Genomic DNA, 21,726 nt, shown 5'->3' on the forward strand with positions numbered 1-21,726 from the left:
CACTAAAAGTTCTCATTGGAAAGTTATCATTGAAAGTTCTCATTGAAAAGTTCTCATTGAAAGTTCTCATTGAAAAGTTCTCATTGGAAAGTTCTCATTGAAAGTTCTCATTGAAAGTTCTCATTGAAAGTTCTCATTGAAAGTTCTCATTGAAAGTTCTCATTGAAAGTTCTCATTGAAAGTTCTCATTGAAAGTTCTCATTGAAAGTTCTCAGTTCTCGTTGAAAGTTTTCATTCTCATTGCTAAATAATGCCTAATGGTTTCTTTATATTTTATTATGTTATGTTTCATTACCATGGATGTAGTTTTTCTCATAAATATGGATTTTAAAATGATTGCAAATTGACAATCGAGCTTGTCGCACCGCCAAAAAACTGCCATTTACGGTGATAGATGTCCAATCTGTTTGACCTGGGAGGGTATGCAGAGGTCAAGTCAAAGCATGGGTCTTTTATAGCGGTTAACATGTTTTTCTTGTCCTTGCAGGGACAGTCTTTGCTACAATGGACCGCTAAAATCTTCAACTCTTATCGAGGGAATGAATATTTGGGGTAAGTTATCTTTTTTTAATTTTTTTCCACCTAATGAATTTAACCTATGGGCAATTGACTGTTTTTGGTCATTTATAAGAAAAATGAAATGCGTAAATTAGTATTTTTAGGAATGTTATTGTACTTTTTCTGAGGTTTTTCATAATATACATGTATCCAATGTTAAAAAAACGGATTCCTTTAAATCCAATAAATTAAACTAGAACTACACCAAGGTTAGGGGCACAAGTAACACTCAAAAGTGACCAATAATAATATTTAACTCATACTAACTATCCTTGCGTGGACAGTCAATGAGAAAAACTCCCAAGCCATGGTGAACAAACCTGACCATATAACATTTCCCCGATCTGAGAGCCATCAGTATTCTTTCCCAAACAATAATCTTTTTGCTTCCTGACATTCTACTGAGTTCCAGCGTCATTTACATCTTTAATAGATCTCCGTTCACCCCGAGAGGTCACGTACGCTATCTGTGTACTGTCACAGTGTGTGGCTTACCAGGTCTTCTGTTGCCCTGCGTCTGACCTCCCTCTCCGACCTCTCTCAATCACCCCTGTCTCCTCAGACACCTCTCCTCCTGCAGGATAGCTAACCGGGTTGGGTGGAGACCCCAAAGGGCCCCCCCTGTGCCGCATGTAAAAGCCTCTCTCTCATACATACACAAACACATACATAGTAGGGATCGCTGTCTGCCTGCCTTGTGCTTGACGGGATAGTCATTAGTCATCAGGCAGATCAAAGGACAACCACAGGAAGTGAAAGGACCCTGACAAGGGGGAGTCCATCTGTTTGGCAGCCCATCGCTCTTCCTCAACTGACAGTAGGGCTTCCTCTCCATCTCACTGCTGCTTCTGCTCAAGAATTGTGGATCTTTTGGACAACATCTAGAAAATCAGATGGTTGCATCATGATGTCAAGTGAGAAAAACCTTATCATAAGGCTCAACCCAACATATTTATTATTTAAAGGAGGGTAGCCAGATAGGAATAGAGCTCATTCACAATTAATTCAAATATGAGGCAAGATTAGGGGGGTCTGATATAGTATATATATCAACTTCATTTCATGTGGGCCGGACCATTTTAGATTTAATATTTAGATTTATTTATTTTTATAAAAAGGGGTTAAAAGAACTGGATTAAAAGCCGTAAATGTTCAGTTTTTTTTATAGATATCAAACTGTTTATTTGACCTTTTTGTCTAAGTAAGGAAAAACATCTAATGATCATTTGTTTATCATTTCAAAAGTAAACAATTTTTTAAAAATTCTATTCAATATTAAAGTGGAAAACCCAAAATATTTTTATATATTTTTAGATTTCAGAAAATACTTTTTGACTTAAAAACACTAAAAAATAATTTAAAAGATAGCAATTATTGATTTAAAAAGGGTAAAAAAATCAGGAAATCTATAATATACATCTATAATCTTCATTTAAATTTGATCCTATAACAGAAAGTTGGCACTCAATAATTTACTTACTCGGGCCGCACAAAATGATGCGGCGGGCCAGATATGGCCCCCGGGCCGCCACATTGAAACCAGTAACATATACGATATTATTTATTTTTTTTTTTTATTTTAACCTAGCCCCATACAATGAGAAAACAGCCCCTTTAATATAGTTTTTTTTTTTAAATACCAATTTCTAACAACTTGACATCAACTCATTCTTTCACTGGCCAACATGGACCCTCCCTCCTTTTACAGACTGACAAACCGACAAATTCTTCAGAATTTTAGCATGATCAATAAACATGTCAATGCCTTAAAGTTAAAGCTTTAACTACTTTAACAGCCCAAGTTTATGACAATACAGACAAGCATTCATAAGATACATTTGTCTTTCATTAGTTTGAATTACGAGCCTAATCTCAGTTTTACTCCACAATAAACCACAAATGTATTTTGACATTAGTGTAATGCACATAGCACTGTAGTAAAACTATCTGAAAATACCAAGAGAGACAATAAGGTCGTGGAGGTAGTTGAAACGTTCCAAACGTCACTCCGCATGATAAAATGCCCTCAACAGGTCAGTGAACAACCCCATCAGTCACAAGAGAATATTTGAACAGATGTTCCACCCGCCGAGTGTGTCATAAGCGATAATGTGCGTGTGATTATCCATTAGCTTTAAGTGATGGAATTTAAAGTATAGACAAAAAGCCCATCGCTCGGAGCAGCAAAACCGCTGCCAAAGCCACACCTGCCACAAGTGCGGCTTTTCCTTTTTGATTCAAACATTAGTCATACACAGCTGCAGATGCTGTTGCTCTCATGCCGTCTAATTCATTTTGACTTATAACCATCATAAAAAAATTACACTGCCTTCCAAGTGGTTAAAGCCTTTTTTTTGGTTGTTTTTTTGCCTACAAAATTTGGCGTTCCTATAACTTTTTCCCAGAACCGTATTGACGTCGCACCTCATTTGATACGTAAACGCGTAAAGTCTGGCATTTCTTGAAAGTGCATGTTTTTGGATTTAATTCTTTTCTTCTACCTCTAATTCCTCCATTTTTTTTTGGTTCGGTCTACACCATGACCCCTTCCCTCTCCTTGCCGCAAAGGAGGCATCAATTACAGGCCCCGGCTGTCCCAGTGTCACCGCTATGTAATTAATGGCCTCTCCCCCCGCATTGCGCCATGGGGCCTGGCCTCACCATGAACTCCTCAAGAATTCCGAAACAAACACACACTCAAAGTTATACACACATATGGCATGCCCTTACATGCTAAAATACGAATATAGAGAAACAGGCTGACACCTGTTGATTCGATTTCATCTCTTAAATTTAAACACTTAATTTTTACAGAAAAGTAGCTTCAAACATGGAGTCTATCAGCTCTTCATTCCTTTGTCAATCAAGCAGACAAACAGAAGTCCTCAGAGTTAAAAAGGTCACTGGATCTCATCAGTCTCGTCGAGATGGAACAATTGCACATAAAAATGCAGAAAACGCACACATTCTGGCTTTGGTGGGGAATCTTAACGTGCAATTCATTGGTATTATCAAGCGTATCAGTCTTTACATTCTTGCTGTCTGTCTTTTTAAGTCTTTGACTCCCTCCTTCTAAAGCCCTACGCCTGGAGCTGACACTGAGCATGACCCTGCCTTTATTGTTGCAAAGGGGCAGAGGCACAAATGCAGGGTAGGTAGGGGACTGTCACCCGGGTGATTAAAGAGCACATGTTTTCAGTCAAATGCTTCAGAAGGGGAGCCATCCCGCGGAGAATAGGAGGAAAAGGGCTAGTGCCATAACCTGAGCTAAGCAGCTAGATAAAGACGTTTATCTTGGCTTTCCTTTTTGTCACCAATGAAGAATACAAAAAGTACTTGTAAATTACTTCATGTGACAAACCGTTTCCGTGGCCCATTGTTGTTTAGCGTTATAAATCACGGGCAAGAAAATTCTAGACATTTCTCATTGGCGATTGAGGTGTTCTTATTTTATATTGTGTTGGGTCACCAGTTGCTTTGGCGTGCGGTAAAAAGGGTACAAAAAATACTTGTTTGGATGGAATTTATTTGACCCCTGTGTGTCAGATAGAGTATTTTAAAGATTCCATTGTATGTGGTACTTTATTTCAAGAGTATTTTAGGTGTTATTTGTGGATTCATTCCCCCACTAAAGCTGTAGATTGGGTTTTTAATGAAAGACAAGTTGTCTATCTGCAAAAAAATTTAATTTGGCTAAATCACAATGTGTTTTTAAGATTTCAAAGGCATTTTTATGCGGTGCATTTCTACATCATTGCTGCAAACTACAACTATTCCATTAAAAATGGTGTTATTACTTGATTCAACATGAATTAGAGACCATTTCACATTCAACTCTTCAAATTTAAAATAATCCACATCAATATGATTCAAACATAGAGCTTCTAAGTCAATGTACTCATAGTTAGACCAACTAAAACAATTCGTATTACCATAACTTTATTTTTCCATGTATATTTTATCTATTACCTAGCTAAAAAGCTAGTTTCTAGCTAACTTTAGTACAGTTATGCCTCCCTGTTACCCACAAATTTTACTCTGATTATACCGAATAAGTGCCGGGAAAAAAAAATTAAAAATATTACTACCAATCTGTAACTAAGCACTTATTTTCTAACCCAAAATGTCCTCCAATTCTGCAATAACACTGTTATTATTTGATACATTTTTTTTCTCATGGATCGCATTAGACTGTGAAAGTGAACAAGCACTTTCTACCTGGCAGTGTAGTTAATTTGTTGCTGTTGTCATTTCAGCTCTATATATTCCACCAGTGAGTCAAAGGTAGGACTAACTAAAAAAAGCTTTGTCCTTGGCAGCCGGGATGGAGGGAAGGAGGGAGGGAGGGAAGCAAATATAAGAGCAGCTTGTTGAGTTATGTCTGTGGCTCGGAAAAAGAAAGACTCATACATGTGACATTTTGACCATTAGACCTCCCTCTGCAAAATATTATTTTTATTAATGTGAACAGGAATCGGTTTCTCCTACAACACTCATGAGGATTAAAACAAATAGAGCCGTGAAAGAGCCAGGCAAGGGAATAAATAAATAAATAGCCCAGCTGCCTCCATATTTCTTTTTGCAGTCACCTCCGAGAGCTGTGAGACTCTGTGTTAGACTTCCAAGGTAAACACTTGCAAGTTTGCACAGTCATAAATTAACAGCTTGACAGTCAAAAGTCTTCAAAGTCATTTGTCAAATGTTGGCTCCTTTCTTTATTCTGCCATTTCAATACATCAGACTTTTTGTTGTAGTTGTTTTTGTTCGTTTTTTTTATGTTTCTATTTTCCACCAGTCTCCCGCGTTTCATTGGCTAGATCAGGGGTAGGGAACCTATGGCTCGGGAGTCACATGTGGCTCTTTTGATGAGTGTATCTGGCTCTTTGCTAACCTGTGAGCTAAAATATGGAAACTGCTGATGACAGAACTGAGATATTACATCTAGAACTGCTCTTTTGCTTCTATTTTCAATCGGTCTCCCACGTTTCAATGGCTAGATCAGGGGTAGGGAACCTATGGCTCAGGAGCCACATGTGGCTCTTTTGATGAGTGTATCTGGCTCTTTGCTAACCTGTGAGCTAAAATATGGAAACTGCTGATGACAGAACTGAGATATTACATCTAGAACTGCTCTTTTGCTTCTATTTTCAATCGGTCTCCCACGTTTCAATGGCTAGATCAGGGGTAGGGAACCTATGGCTCAGGAGCCACATGTGGCTCTTTTGATGAGTGCATCTGGCTCTTTGCTAACCTGTGAGCTAAAATATGGAAACTGCTGATGACAGAACTGAGATATTACATCTAGAACTGCTTTAATCTTCATATTTTTTGCAGTAGAATGCATCCTCATTGATTAGCAATAGCATAAGAATCTTTTAAAAAAATATTCATTTTTTTCCACTTTAAAAGTGGTGAAATTACAAAATAAATTGATAAGGCACTCGTTTACATGTATGTATTTTGACTTTTAAATTTGTAGCATGGCTCACAAGGAATAACATTGGAAAATATGAATTGAGATAGATGATTTTGTTACCCCAAAAGCTGGAATGAATTGCTTCTGGCTACTTTTCGTTCGCTGTTAGGCTTGGAAGGAACTCAAGCCATCTCATCAGACGTCATGGCTCATCAACTCGGCAACTATTTTTCTTAATTCATCTGTCATTTTTGGGGGATTGCTAGATAATTGCTATTGAAACGTTTTTCCAAACATGCCAGTACAGAGTAAACACAGATGATGGCTTTGGCAGAGAACTTCAAACAAATGTCAACCAACCAAGCAGGCCGGGTAGAAGGGTTGCATCAGGGACATACACCAAGTTCACTGTAACCTTTTCAGTAACTAATTGCGTCTGACATGACGCACGCACGAACATTCACTCAATTTGGTCTGGTTGAAACAGAGTATTTGAAGAATAAAATGTAGACTTAAAACCTACTGGAAAAGGTTACAAAATACTTTCTTTCTCAGAACGTCAGAGGGAGATTACGATATTATTTTGCGGAATGCTCCAAGTGAGGCTTTGTTAACTACTTAATTTTTATGATTGTACTTTTTTTCATAGCGTGGCATGTTTTGTTTTTCTTCCTTTCAATACAGAATTGCCAGAAGGACAGATTAGGCACACCTTTGACTTTCAGAGTTGGCAGAGTTGTTAAGAACTATTATTAAGACCTATTAAAAGTTAAATAGATTTTGTTTTTAATTGCCGTGAGATTGAGAAATCAGTTTTAATGTGTTGTTCAGGCAATAGTTACTGTGTTTTGATTTGAGGGGCATAAAAATAAATCAATATAAATGCTATTTTGCCATATAGGTCATTGTTATGCTCCACCAAGATTCATTTTTGTTTTCAAAAGATGTTCGATTAGATTAGATTAGAACTTTATTTCATCCCGTATTTAGGAAATTTCTTGTTTGCAGTAGCAAGAGGGTGAGAATACAGACAGCAAAATACTTTTTAGACATCAATAAGTTAATAAAATATAATATATATATACATATCTAAATAAATAAGCTTGTTGCTGATATATATATATATATATATATATATATATATATATATATATATATATATATATATATATATATATATATATATATATATATATATATATATATATATATATATATATATATATATATATATATATATATATATATATATATATATATATATATATATATATGCATACACATACATATACATGTACATACATACACATACATATACATGTACATACATACACATAGATGTACATGTATACATACATATGACAATACACCGAAGACATTATAGACCTAGCTAAAAAAAAATTTACTGTCAACACTAGCTGTTTCCTGGCAATATTTTCCTCTAGAAAATATATTTCTTATCCTTTGACTCTTATGAAGTGAAATTAATTTAAAATATGTATCCTAACATCCACAGTGCATGCAACATGTATCGTATTTTTTCATTTTCTGTCAATGGCACTGAAAAGTGAGCATCCACAGCCAGTTTAAGTAAATTGCACATCTATCATTACCAATTGCAGCTCATTTTGCATCACTCCTATTTACATTTTATTTGCATTTTAGACCCGTAGCGGGCCACCTCCTGCCCGCAGGCCGCACCTTGACATTCCTGGTTGAAGTCATCCGGTCCTTGACATGTGCCCTCATGGTGTCACATTAAGCCCATCCCCCCCATTCCCCCAGACTTGTGTGTGGTCCGTGGGATTGTGCAAAAAAAATGCTTGCATGCTGCACCCAAAGAGACAGACAGGCACACGAGCATGAAATCCACCAGGCTTCTCTAATTCTCTCTGTAATTTATGGCTCTCAGATACATGTCATGCTTGGGCTAAACAAACGCTCCTTTGTCACTGACACAAGCCTTTGATCAAGATGAATCGGATTCTCTCTCTCTCGCCCAATCTGCCCCGCGCCGTTGCCGCTTCTGCCGTCACCATCAGGATTTGTTCTCACTCAATTCCAACACACGTGTTCCCGACGTCTACCCGTCGTACCTTTAAGTCAAATGGCGGCTCTTCTCGTCGGTTTACTTTGAACTCGTGACCTCGGTTAACACCCACCGACACCCCCTTCGTTCTGTAGGATGTCTTTACAGCAGGTTTCTCTGCGTGATTGACAACCATGGGAGGAGTTATTGAGCAACAGGAGCAAGGAGAGGAAGGCAATAAGGTTAAAGATAGGAAAGTCAAAAGAAAATTTCACGATTAGTTACATGCATTTGATCAACAAATTCCACGTTGCCCTTTTAAAAGATTCCATAACCTTTAACTACGGATACAACTTGTTCATTAAAATCATTCTTATTTCTCTATTTTTTTGCCCCATAATATGAACACAACATTAACAGGGGGGGAGTTAATCCCAAGGTCCATATTTCAGATTAGTGGAATTCAATTTTTATTTTTCAAAATTTCAAAACAAACCACCAAATAATGTTCAAGGTTTGACCTTTCAACCTTTCTTTTCCAAATTGTCTTTATTTTTTTACTGGATCCTTCCATTGGTCCTGTAAACAATTTAACTTGTTCATTCATTAATTTTCTGAATTGTTTATCCTCTTAAGGATCTGGACTACCCGGAGAAAACCCACGCGAGCCCAAAAGAACATGCAAAACGCCACCCGTAATCAAACCCTCGATGCGCTAACCACTGGAAATCGATAACACTCCGCCTGCACCAAATTCAGGTAAATTAACTTTTTTGTTTTTGGTACTCCCCAATCATCACATTGTTTTGGTGCACAACACTAATGGAAAAAACATATATAAAATATAGATATATTTTTTTATGATCTTGTTGCCTTAACCAAAAGACTTTAAATTACATCCAATGGACGATTACTTGACATAGTATTTCAATTTCGAACATACGAAAACACTGCATCTTCTATCTAGCCTGCTCAGTGTCAACTTGGACTGCTTTTCAACACATTTGTTCACACTCACCTGTTGGAAGGCTCTCCACTCCCATTATAGTCTTCCACTCAAAAGGAAACAGATGCTTTTGGCTCGGATGTTTTGAAACGGGGGGTGGGATTCTATTTAGGCTGTCAGCCGGAGAAACATGCCCACGTTTGCGTGCGATAGAGAGAGAGAGAGAATGAAAAACGGTGTCGAGTGATTAAGCACGTCGTCGTTGGCCTGTGGGATTGACGGTAACGCCAAATGACTTGGACACACAGGGGAGGGAAGGCTGGGGGCACTTGTGTAACAGAGAGACACAGGCAGGTACTGTTCTCCTGCCGAGCTGGAAACAAACCGCTGTTGACATCCCTGTCACCAACACTCATTTCTAGCGTTCAATGAGATTAGTCTCAACTGCCGCCGGTGGAGACAGAGGCATCAAATTAAACGAAAGAAGCTGACAGTGAGCATGTTCAGCAGCCTTGACTTTCTGCGGGCTGTTTTCTTCCGCTTTGCTTCCCTTCAAATGTTATCTTTTCAGCCCGCCTTTCCAGCAGGAAGGGATCAAACGTTAAGTTCGGGGTAGATTCGGGGAGCCGTTTAAAGGTCGGCGGCGAGTACGGCAAAATCTTAAAGCCTGCCTTCAAAAACGGAGAAAGACGCGTTCAAAACGTGTCAAAAGTACAGCGATCTCATCAGTTGACTTCAACTTTTGACGACTCTGTTGTGATGACACAAGAATAATTCATCACCCGTCAGCTGTCAACGGGTTCCTCTGATATTCTCCGACGTATATCATGTTCTCCACCCACGTGGAGTATGAGACATTTTATCCCTCAAACGCAGCCCCGGTATGCGTGGTATATACTACCCGGCGTACTCACATATTGGCTTCTTGACAAAGTGATGATGTCAGGAATATGGAAAGGAAATGACAGAGTGCATATTTTCACAAATCTCTCCTCCTGGCACACTACATTCTGGCACATGAACTGTCAGTAGCCTGTCGCCTTAGTTTAGACAACCGTGTGTGAGTGCCAAGTACACACTTGTCCTTGGAGTCCTTAGGAGGTGGACAGTGACGAATGGTTCCAACCACAAAAAGCAAGTGAGATATACGCCTTTGCGACAATGTTCCAAAGATCTATGGCTCTAAAGGGGTCATTGTCAAGAAAAGACAGAGCAAGAAATCACAACTAGATATGGATCCAGTGTAAGCACAGCCCTGCCACACTCTAATCTGACCTATGTTATTGTTTACTAGCTGTATCCCCTTCCCATATTGTGTCTCCTTGAACGGTGTATTGTACTTTCTCGTATATAAATACTCACCGATGCGGTATTCACTGACTATATTTTCCTACGTGACCAGATATTTCGTTGCCAGACACTTCGTCCCCCGGACAGTTAGTCCCGGACAGTTAGTCCCAGACAGTTGATCCCCGGGCAGTTCGTAGACAGACAGTTCGTCCCCGGACATTTCGTAGACGGACATTTCCTAGACGGACATTTCGTCGCGGGTTAGAGGATATTGGTTAAGGTTAGGGTGTTTAAATTTTGAGAGAGAGAGATTACCTGGTTGATCGCTTTCAACAAATTATTTATGCAACAAAACAATCGTTCCCAAGGAAGCAAACTTTCGACAAAAACGCTCTTCGACTAAACATCCATTCGACATATCGTCCGGCGACGAATTGTCTGTCAACAAAATGTCCGGCCACAATATTCTTATATCCTCATATGCAGTACTAAATTGTCGGTATTTGCGCATTAAAAAACAAAGTCGTATCTGTATCTTATCTGATGTATACAGGTTTCTTGTATTTATTTTTTGCTAACATGGCCATGAGTCCAAACAGAAATAGATTTCTTTAATGCTAGCTCACGCACACGTTTTGTTGACATCGTTTTCCCCTCATTGACGATCCGGCGATCATTTGTCCGTGAGTAACTCGTTTCTCCGGGGCGCTACTGCCCAAAGACATATACAACGCTACACTCAACTAGCATGGAACAACACACACATTGCAAGCTCTGGCAAGGCAAGATGCAGTTAACATGTACTCCCTGGGCGGCGTGAGGTCACCCCGTTCTCTATTTCAAAGGAGACGGGTCGCCGTTGAGCCATCTGAGGCCCTCTGGAAGCAACCAGTCATGTGCGATTTTCCAGTCCAGTGCTCCGTGATGAGCAGCTCTGACTCTGGTTCGGCCCCGGGGGCCCAGCCCGAGAGAGGGGGTGGGTCGGGAAGGTACAGGGCTCGGCGCTTGCCCACCTTCCGCTACGCCCGTGTCGTATCATGGGGAAGCAAGACTCATCATCGCCTGCCGGCTCATGCCGCAGTCATCATCTGATGCATTCTTTGGCTCTCTGGGGCCCTGACTCAAGTAAATTATGCTTACCCACACCATTATTAGACTCATTATAGACCCATTTGAGTGGCTTTCAGCCTGTCATGGCTGCTCGACTATGTCTTTGCCTTGACTTGATTCCTTGTGACAGGCTTTTCTTGAACTAAAAGGCTAGGGGAGGGGAGATGGAGAGTTAGAAGAAAGAAGAAAATATATCTTGACGGAGTCAAGTGAGGGCTAATGTATGACATTGCTTTGCTTTTTTGATTAGGCAGACATTTCGGGTTATGGCGCTGCTTCCCATAAAATGATTTGCTAGTTGACTTTGAGATATATCTAAATGGTCTGTGCGGCTAGGATAATTGGCAGGTTGAGTCCGTCTTCCTGCTTGTTGACACATTTTTTAAACATGGTTGAGAAATGACCCTCGTTTCTGGAAAGCAAGCCGCATTTCATTTTATCGTGCTTGGCTGACCATTGCCACTCGTTCACATTCCCAGCGGCACCGGCGTCCAATCATTTTCCACGCTGTGTCCCCATCAAGTGCTCTTCTCCATTTTATTATTCCATCATCAGTAAAACGAGGGGAAAATCCCCAACTTGAGAAATGTTCAGGCAAAAAGTGCCTACCAACTCCCTTCCATGTTAAACCAGTACTCGGCCAAGATCAATTTGAAAAGGCTTGTTTGGAAATGTGGCCCTCAGCTTAAGTTATGAATGCCAAACATAATACTTCTTTTTCATTCCTGTCACTGGGTTATATAATTTTTTATTTTTTTTCCTCCTCTCGCCCTGTGAGTGCTGTAGTCTTTTGGACTTTATTTTTTCGTTCAAATTTCCTGTTCGACATTCCTGTGAAGTTCATTTGACTTTTTGGCTTGATTACAATAGGGAATCATTTGAAAAAAAAGTGTGTTGAGTGACACTAAAATGATGGCTTGGCAGTGAGTAAATGATGAAATGTTTCAGTGCTAATTGCTTAAATAGGGAGTTCCAATGGATTGGATATCAGCCAATGAGCTCAAGCTTTGATTTGCATGCTTTTTTTATTCGTCAGCTTACCCATTTACTATTTTCTTATTATTTTTGCACAACTCTAAAAATAATTTAGATGTTTCTTGCATACTTTATATCACGTGTGTCAAAGTGGCGGCCCATGGGCCAAATCTGGCCCGGCGCATCGTTTTGTGTGGCCCAAGAAAGTAAATCATAGTGCCGACTTTCTTTTTTAAGATCTAATTAAAATGAAGAGTTTAGATTTGTATTGAATTACCTGATTACCCCCTTTTAAATCAAATAATTATTTTTTTTCTGTTTTTTGTTCAAAAATCATTTTGTAAAGTCTAAAAATATATATAAAAAAGCTAAAATCCACATTATTTTAGATATATAAAATAACTGATTATATTTGGTCTTTTAATCCAGTTCTTTTAATCCATTTAATAAAACAAATCTAAACATTATATCTAAAATGGTCAAAATAATCATGACATATTTGCGAAAAACTGACATCAAATTTCTATTCCACACCTCCAAACAAATCCAAAACATCTGTCAACTTTCCGTCAACAAAAATCACATTCCCCGTCTTATTCCCTGTTATTCAACTGCACTTTCAATTCCCTTCAACACGATCATTCAATCCCCCCCACCCCCTAAAAAAAACACTTTCCTGATCCTTTTCCCCGTTAAATCCATCCCGTGTCCATTCGTCATTCCGCTAATTACTTTCTTCTGATGCTTCTTGAATTTTACCTCGAAGGCAACCGTCGTGAGTAACTGTGGGCGATACCATTGACATGTCAGCGCTCATTTACATCATTGGGATTGACAGTCGGACCCGGGCCAGCTTTGCGCCTGATAATGACTAATTTAATGCATACCACTGCTCACTTTCTCCCACTCAGCTTTTCTGTTCTTGGCATGGACGTCTCTCGACCTAAAAATGCTCCTTCTTTCACCCCCCCTTACATGTGTTTGCAATTTCCCTCCAGGGGGTTATGATTCAACAGCGGCATCATCTCAATTCGTCTCATAGAAAGTGGGAGACAAGGCGACCCTCTCAGCCTCGCCAACCATAAAAACCCCCCCTTCCACCCTTCTTTTTTTTCAAGGCGAGAGCCCGAGTGTGTTTAGCGGAGTTGGACGCCAGTCTTGCTCTTTTTGGGATGTGAGAGTTTCAGAAGAGAGTGGCACGCTGGCCTAATCACATTATGGGTGCCATATTACGTGTCAAGCTGTCACTTTCAATTTCAGCCACCACGTTGCCGCGCCGACCGTTTGCTTTTATTCATATTCCTGTTTTGATTGCGGCTCGATAGCGGCAGATCTTCCAAAAAAAGGGCCCCGTCGTATGTTTGCTATTAGTGTTGTTGGCGGCCCAGATGATTCCGTTGACCTATTCATACAATGTGTCACGTCTTCTTATTCCACGTCTCCCATTTTGAACCCATGTCACGTGTCTCATCATCCAATCTGTCACAGTCGTCAATATTGAAAGCATGTCCAAAGGCAAGGGGAAGGAAGGGGGAAGGATGATTGTGGGATTATGCCGCCGTCCAGGGGGTCTACAACTATTGGGTCGTGGAACAGTACCAGTAAAAGAGAGGTTTTTCTCACAAAAGTAGCGGGTCCATGGCCAAAAAAAAGGACCCTAGAATTCGGGACTTTTCCACTTGTTCATAGGCAGACTTAGTCTTTTATTTTATTTTTTTATTACTCTCCCTTAACAGCATACTGTATTTTCACGACTATAAGCGCACTGCACCCTCAATAAATGATAATTTTTTTTCCATATATAAGGCGCACTGGATTATAAGGCGCACTGTCTATTTTGGAGCAAATGTAAGACCTAAGTGCGCCTTATAGTTGTGAAACTACGGTAATGAAAAATATATATTATTCACTTAGAAAATTACCCTTATTCGAGAAGAAATTTTTGCAGCTTTTTTTCCAATGTTTCCATGACTTACCTTGAATTAGGATACAAATTAAATATCATTATTATTTCCTGACACTTGGCAGGCTCTCTTGTGAGGATGCATGGTACAAAAGATGAATAAAATATTATTTTTCTTACAACAGTACCCATTAAACACCAGAATTTGTAGTAATATGACAATAGCAAGCCTATATTTGAGTTTTTGATCAGTCTCATTGACCCATAAGGTCTGTCTGTATTGGTTATTACTGCTTATTCTGGATAAACAGAATATTCTAAAAAATCATCCTGCTTTTAAAATAAACATCCTACGGCATAAGAACCAGATAACCCCATAATCACTATCCAAGGAAGCTATCTTAGTCATCATGTTACGTGAGCATCTCATCTCATTTGATTTATTACACCTCGTTTGCATTTCATCTTCTGGAGGAGCTAATGGTCCGTCAAAGCTGCGTAGATAATGAGCATCGATTAAAGAGAAGTTATAGGCACTCGGAATCAATCCAAAAAAAACGGAGTGATCTGTTGTTGCAATAATTTGCATCATTAATTTCAAAGTCACAAAAACCACTCGGATGCTATTTTAACAATCACTTCTTATTCCTCTATAACGCATACAGTTACATTACATTAGTTTATTCCTTCAGGAATACATCTAAAGTTGACAAATAGGATATATTTTAATCTAGGCCCATTTCTCTTCATCCAAAATCCGAAATCTGGCGTTTAACCACTAGGAAATCGTAACATGTAAATTCTAGCCGACATAAATTATAATGGAGCATTTCAAAGTGTGAACAAGCTTAAATCTTTCCGGGTGCTAAAACTCACTCACCTGGACACCAAATCAAAGCCAAGGCAATTAAAATATCAGGCAAAGGAGGACATTCCCGTGGTGCGAAACATAATTACGACAATATCTAGAGGAGGCGACTGAAAATCAACACGCTGTTTTATGAACATACTCAGCAGCTCGCAGTACACGGAAGGGCTTTTAATATTTCACAGGGGAGAAAATGTTACCTACCCTAATAAATATGCACACATGTGCTGCTTGTGTAGAGTTATTGGCATTGGCAGGATACATTAATATGTCATATTAAAACAGACCGCCTGTTGACAAGCCCTGGGTGACCCTGTTAGGGTGTGGTGTAGGACCCCCACCCACCCTCCCGCATACACGTCTACTTGCCCCCTAGTAAAATGTTGTCCCGTATTTTCACGACTATAAGGCGCACTTAAAAGTCTTAAATTTTCTCCAAAATAGACAGTGCGCCTTATAATCCAGTGCGCCTTATATATGGAAAAAAGAGAAAACCAAAAACGAAAAAAAACACCACTGTCGGATATTAAAAAAACACAAACGCCTTAACTGAAACAATACTGTTGAATATGCAGATGCCATCTTAGTTTACAAAATCTTCCATCATATAGCTCCTCCCCCACTGCAAGATTTTATACAAAAAAATCCAAAACATCAACAATGGCTGGCTCTAGAGGTGACTGTGTAGTGAGTGCTTCATACCTGGAAGTCAATAGCAATTACCATATTTTCACCACTATAAGGTGCACTTAAAAGTCTTACATTTTCTCCAAAATAGACAGTGCGCCTTATAATACAGTGCGCCTTATATATGGAAAAATGTCATTCATTGAGGGTGCGCCTTATAATGCGGTGCGCCTTATAGTCGTGAAAATACGGTACTACCCAAACTTTTTTAATAGAAGGCAAGATGTTTGGAGTTTGAAGCCAGTAATGCAAAGCAGATTTTGATATGTGTCAAGCAAGCAGTGAGAGGAAATCACAAGCTTCAGAAAGAAGTGTAAGAAAAGAAATGGAGAAAGACATCAAAGAGAGTCAAAGAGTGTTTTCCATACTAGAGGGCAAGCAGGGTTTCAGATCAGACAAGATGGCTTCTGTAAACAAGCTGCTCAGATCCTGCCGGCAGGAGGTTCCTCTTCAGCGTGCTGCTGCTGCTTTGCCTATCAAAGTGGCTGCCAATGCTACTTGCCACTTGACTCCCTCCTGATAGAGAAAGACTCCTTCAAACACCAACACTGGAGTGAATCACAAAAAAAGAGTTGATTTTCTACTCCGCACCCCCCACCACCACCACTTTCACTTCTACTTACTCTTTCTTCTTTGTGTTATTTGCTCTTTTGGCCTGATTCTATTTCGGAATGATTCCTTCTGATTAGGGTTAGTCCTCAAAAATATTGAAATGTAAAAGTAGCAATGCACCTGAAGGTGTTTTATTGAGTTCTTTTTTTTTTGATTTTTGTGCTCCCTGGAAATTGATTGGCAAAATGATTAAGAGGGCCAGATTTGGCCCCCAGGCCAGCACTTTGACACCAGGAAGTACACCCAAATTAAAATTTGTATTAAGCACAAAAAATGCAGAATACAACCTTCAATTAAATACACTCCAAAGACAAAATATATAATCCTCAAACTGATAAAGCTATTTTTCCCTAGCGTCACTGGGGTGCTGTAGCCTATCCCAACAAACTATGGGCAGTAGACAAGTTACATTAACTTACAATTTTATGGCTGCAACACGTTCCAGAATAGCTGAAATGGGGTCATTTTTTACCAATACCACTGTATAACATCACTTTATTATTAACGAAGATAATTCAGAAGATTTACTTTTATTGCGAGCCACAAAAAATGACAAGTCAAACCAGGTCTAACTAAAGTATGTAAAATGTCTCTCCTCTTTTACAAGGTTTGCTAAATAGAATGTTTTTCTATCTACCTAACTATTGCTCAGCGATTTACATATTTGTGACTTACTCAAAAAGCTACTTTCAAGGCAAAGTCTTAGCATTTCAGCCCCATCCACAAAAAAAAACATCTGACTTCCGCCTTCCTCATAATTGCGTTCCTGACTTCCTTTTTGGTCCTCTCTCCTCTTTTCAGTAGCCTTTTCAAACACTTCCCTACTCTCATCCTCCAGTGATCAAAGCCTGCTAGCACAGATATATTTCCCCTCACAGACAATACCTCTTCTCAAGGTGCTGTCAGGTTCCCTTCTTTGCTTTAATTTCATCTCTTAAACTTTTTTTTTTTAATCCCCGGACCCCCTACCTCCCTTCCCCTCTCCTTCTTTTGTCAAGCCTGTCAGCCATGACAGTTTGTTGCCAGGAGGGACTTGTGGGAATCGAAGGTAGGTGCACTTTTACAAAGAGACGCCGCCCGGCTTCACCTCACTCACACTGTCACTCACAGTCGTCTGACTCGCCCCGACTCAAACACCCTCGCACGCAGACGTACTTACTCCCAGGCAGGGTGACACACCCGCCCGCCTTTCATCCACCGGCACCCCTGTAACAATGCCACGTTGCATTCACCCACTTACACAAGGCGCACACCTTGACCTTGTGTTTGTTGTGTCAAGTTAAGTACCGCGCCAAAGGGGGTTGAAGGGGGGGTTTGGCGGGTCAGCGTTTGGGCTGTCTGGGTGTCTCAGATCATAAGCCAGAAGGAAACACGGAGCGACAGAGCCGTGATGGAGCGCTGGCAGAACCGGCGCTGACGAGGCTTAGATGACAGACACGAGTTGACAGACGCTGACATGGCCCTGTCGCCCCGGGGAGACACCAAGCCCAGAGTGAAACCCGAGGAGTCCCGCTGGCAGACGTAACTACCAGCCAACCCTCGCAAAGCTAATCCCCCCTCAAAGTTCAGTAGAAGACACCCAGGTGACGGAGGGGAAGAAGCAAAAGGGGAAGTGGAGAGGAGTTTGCCCTAAAGGGAAAGAAAGGATTGAGTTTGTGAAACATTCATTAACCCTTTTTTTACGTCACCTTGTGGGAATCTGTTTTTTTTGGTTCGCTTGTGGAGGGGATGCTCAGAGGAAGGTCAGAACAGAGGGAGTGTTATAGAATTTGGGGGTAAACAAGACATTGCAAGATTTGATGTGATGCCCCAAACTATGTTTTTTATAAGTCTATCACCATTATGCTTAATTTATAAGAGTCATTCCAGAATTCCTACATATTTTGACCACAAATTTTAAACAATTTGAGCCTCAAATTGGTATTACATGTATTATTTCTGTGATTTATTTTCATTGTAGTAACTATGCGAACTGCTGTTTTGATAAACATGTTTCAAATATTAGATATTTTCAATATACTAATGTATTTAATTTTTTTTCTTTTCCTCACTTTTTACTCTAAGCTAATTTTTCCTCAATCAGCATTAACCTCCAGCTAAATAGATACCTTCTCCCCCTGAGAAATACCTCATGTTTAATATATTTAGTAGTATTTTGAACCCGCAATACTGTTTCTGTCATGATACTAAATATTGAAAATATCAAACAAAAATGATGACCTAATCAAGCCTTCAATAGCTAATGACTTAATATTAGCATAAAATCTGCAAACTAAAAGGCTCATTATGCAAAATTATCCCCCAATTCTGGAATGACACTCGACACCATTCAAAATATAAACTATAAAAAGAACAAATCAACAAAAGGAGAACATTTTTCTATGAGTCAATGACATTTGCAAATGGACCCGCATTGATGTGGATGGATTTTCATTCCACATGAGATCCCCCTCCATTGCCTTGGTCGACTCACTGGACGAGCGAGGCTAGCCATCGGGTGTAATAAAATCACCTCCAGCACTAGCAAGTTTCATGGCTTCAAGAGATGACTGTTCTGCCTTTTGATGAGCCTCCTCTCACACCTCCGTTTAAAACCTAAAGAGACAGCCACTCAGCTACTAAGAACAAGGATGTCGCCTTGTCAGTGGGGTGACAAGTTTAACACAAAGGGGGCATTTGGCAGGAACGGGTATATTGGCCCAGTCAAAAGGTCGGACCTCGCCAGTCACATGCCATTAATCTCATACCGGCCGGGGCGGGACATTTTACGGAGGAGGATTCAGAACCACAAGGAGGGTTTTGTTTTAGCTTTCTTCTACAAACTCTACTATATTAAGTACTTTCAAAAAGATCAAGTTCACCAGAAAGAAAGCTGTTTTTATCACTATTTTATATCATAATGTATATTTTTAGGGGCAATTTACTGAATTTGAGGTATTTTAATTCACTATAGCACAACCCATAGTCTTTTAACGATGTATTGATCTCTACTATGCAGAAGCAAACCGTGGAAAAGTTCTTTTTTGGCAAAATTTCAGTCATTTTGGATCAGTTCTAATCTCAATCATTTATTTTTGAATGCTATTTGACAATATTCAAGCTTTTTAATGAGAAAATCCATGATATTGCGACTTAAAACTTGATTTTTTTAGCTTTTTTTTTGCGAAATCTTGCAAAACACAATTTCATTGTAATTATGTAAGTATCTGGTAGTTGTTCTTTGTCCCAGTTCTTCCTTTGGCAGACAACACATAACACATGACTATGACTGACAACTCCAATCATTCCACTGTGTTTGCATGGCAATTTCAAAATGGATGTGTGAGTGACATTTGGCTCATTGAATTGCGGGGGAGGCAGGCCTGGAAGTGGGGGGGAGTAGGCATGAAATTAAACAGAAAACAAAATCCTTCTGAGCATGTCAACTCCCCCAACCCCGTCCGTGCCTTCTTCTTTGCTCCCGCCTCCACTTTGTTGCTTCCACTCCATCCTTCCTTCCCCTGTCTTGTCATTCCTTTCCACAGCCAAATCCGTTTTGATAGCAAATCTGCAAGGGCTTTCCAAATGACAGATAATCCTTCACAGTTTTATCACTAAACCCTGTTCTTCCCATTTTTTCTCGCAGCATGCAGAGTACGTACAGCTGCTGTTGTATGATACAATCGGCCAAGCTAATGCGGGTTGAAGCAAATTCCTCCGAGGAACAGAAAGCTTGCCTCACATATATTTTATCTTAATATTTTTTATCCGATTTTTGCTTTTTTTTGCTTTGATATTTCAACTTCTTACCAAAATCTAATTGATTAAACCACAAATTAAATTTCCTGAGAAATTAGACATGGTCAATAAATGGTTTTCCCCAAATTAAGTTCATTATTTTCCTTTTTTTGGCAAAAAATAATCCAATTTTGACACAAACGCATTCTTTTCTGGTGGCCCTATTCTCCATTCCCAAAAGGTCATTCACACTCATTCATTCCTATTGATTTTCATCTTGGACTATAAAAGAAATCTCCATTTTCCAATGTTTCCAATGACAGATATCTCTATCAATTTTAAAGCTACTCGAACCCACAAAAAAATCCCTATTGGGTCCCATTGCCAATAAAATAGGGGCCTCCAATTCAATAGCTGTTCCCTTTCATTGATTCCGAGACCCCCCCCCCCCCCCACCACCATCCCCAAAAAAAACTAACAGTAAATGTGTCAAGCGAGTCATCAAAACAAAAGTATACGACAACAAAGCATCATCATCAAGAGGTCAGTTGCTTTATCTTGACATTTATGTTTAAACTCTTTGAAAACTGCCCCCCACTCCCAAGTAAAAACCATCCTTCAGACTTTAATGCCGGTTTTAACGAAATTTCTGTTCTAAATTTACTCATTTAAGACCCAATTGACCATTTTTCAAGGTTAACATTTCGCATTTTCTTTAACTTTGAATACTTCCGCCACTGTAAAATGCCATTTAAATTACTATGTGAATGACACCTATGTAATTTACCTGTCAGTATCTTTTATTATAATTAAAAGCAGGATTATTGTCAGACACATCTCCATAATTAATGATCTCAAGTAACTAAGACTTTTTTTATTTTTGCTAGCGGGTATATTTCATGCAAAAAGAGGAACGCCTCAAACCACAATCAATGACACATACTTGTGTTGGGAAGCTAATGTGAGCAATTAACTTTGCTCATAAACGATGTACTGTACACCTGCAAAAGGGTGGGAAACCAAGATTGTTTGTACAGAAATAAAACCAGTTCTTGGTTAGGACTAATTCACATGCAAATGCTTCTTAAAGGGAAACCAAAGTTAAATTAAATGTAGGTTCTATATACTTCATTTTAATGAGTAAGTCTTCCGTAATATCCAATCTTTGAAAATTTAAAGTTTGATTAATCTGCATTTTTATGCTAACATTAAAATATCACATCTAGATTTAGAAAACTTTATTCATCCCGTATTTGAGAAATTACATTATAAGCGTTACAAGAGAATACAGACACAGCAAAATACATTTTAGACATAAATAAATAGGTACTAAATAAGTTAATAATGTACAATATATCTAAATGAATAAATAAGTGTGATGTTGCAATATATGTATGTATACACATACATATACATACATATATATAAATATACATGTATATACATACACATTGTACATGTATACATATGGTTGGTGTTATTATTCAGCCATTTTTTTTGTTAAAAACAGTTGACAGTTGATGGGAGGAAGGATCTGTGGACTAGAACTAACATGTTTAATAGTGGTGTGGAATAATTTTTAAAAAGTAGAAACTAGTTAGATTGGACTAACTAG

General features: G+C 39.2%; 1 long non-coding RNA gene across 1 annotated transcript in view; it reads left to right on the plus strand.

The window, feature by feature from the left end:
- Positions 1-8,764, plus strand: part of LOC144180918 (uncharacterized) — a 32,482-nt gene extending 23,718 nt beyond the window's left edge. The window contains exons 2-3 of the long non-coding RNA XR_013324565.1: positions 488-552; positions 8,640-8,764. This is a non-coding gene — a long non-coding RNA (uncharacterized LOC144180918). The remainder of the gene's footprint in view (positions 1-487; positions 553-8,639) is intronic.
- Positions 8,765-21,726: the final 12,962 nt, after the last annotated feature.

Source organism: Stigmatopora nigra, chromosome 22 (genome assembly GCF_051989575.1).
Source record: "Stigmatopora nigra isolate UIUO_SnigA chromosome 22, RoL_Snig_1.1, whole genome shotgun sequence".
Classification (NCBI taxonomy): Eukaryota; Metazoa; Chordata; class Actinopteri; order Syngnathiformes; family Syngnathidae; genus Stigmatopora; species Stigmatopora nigra.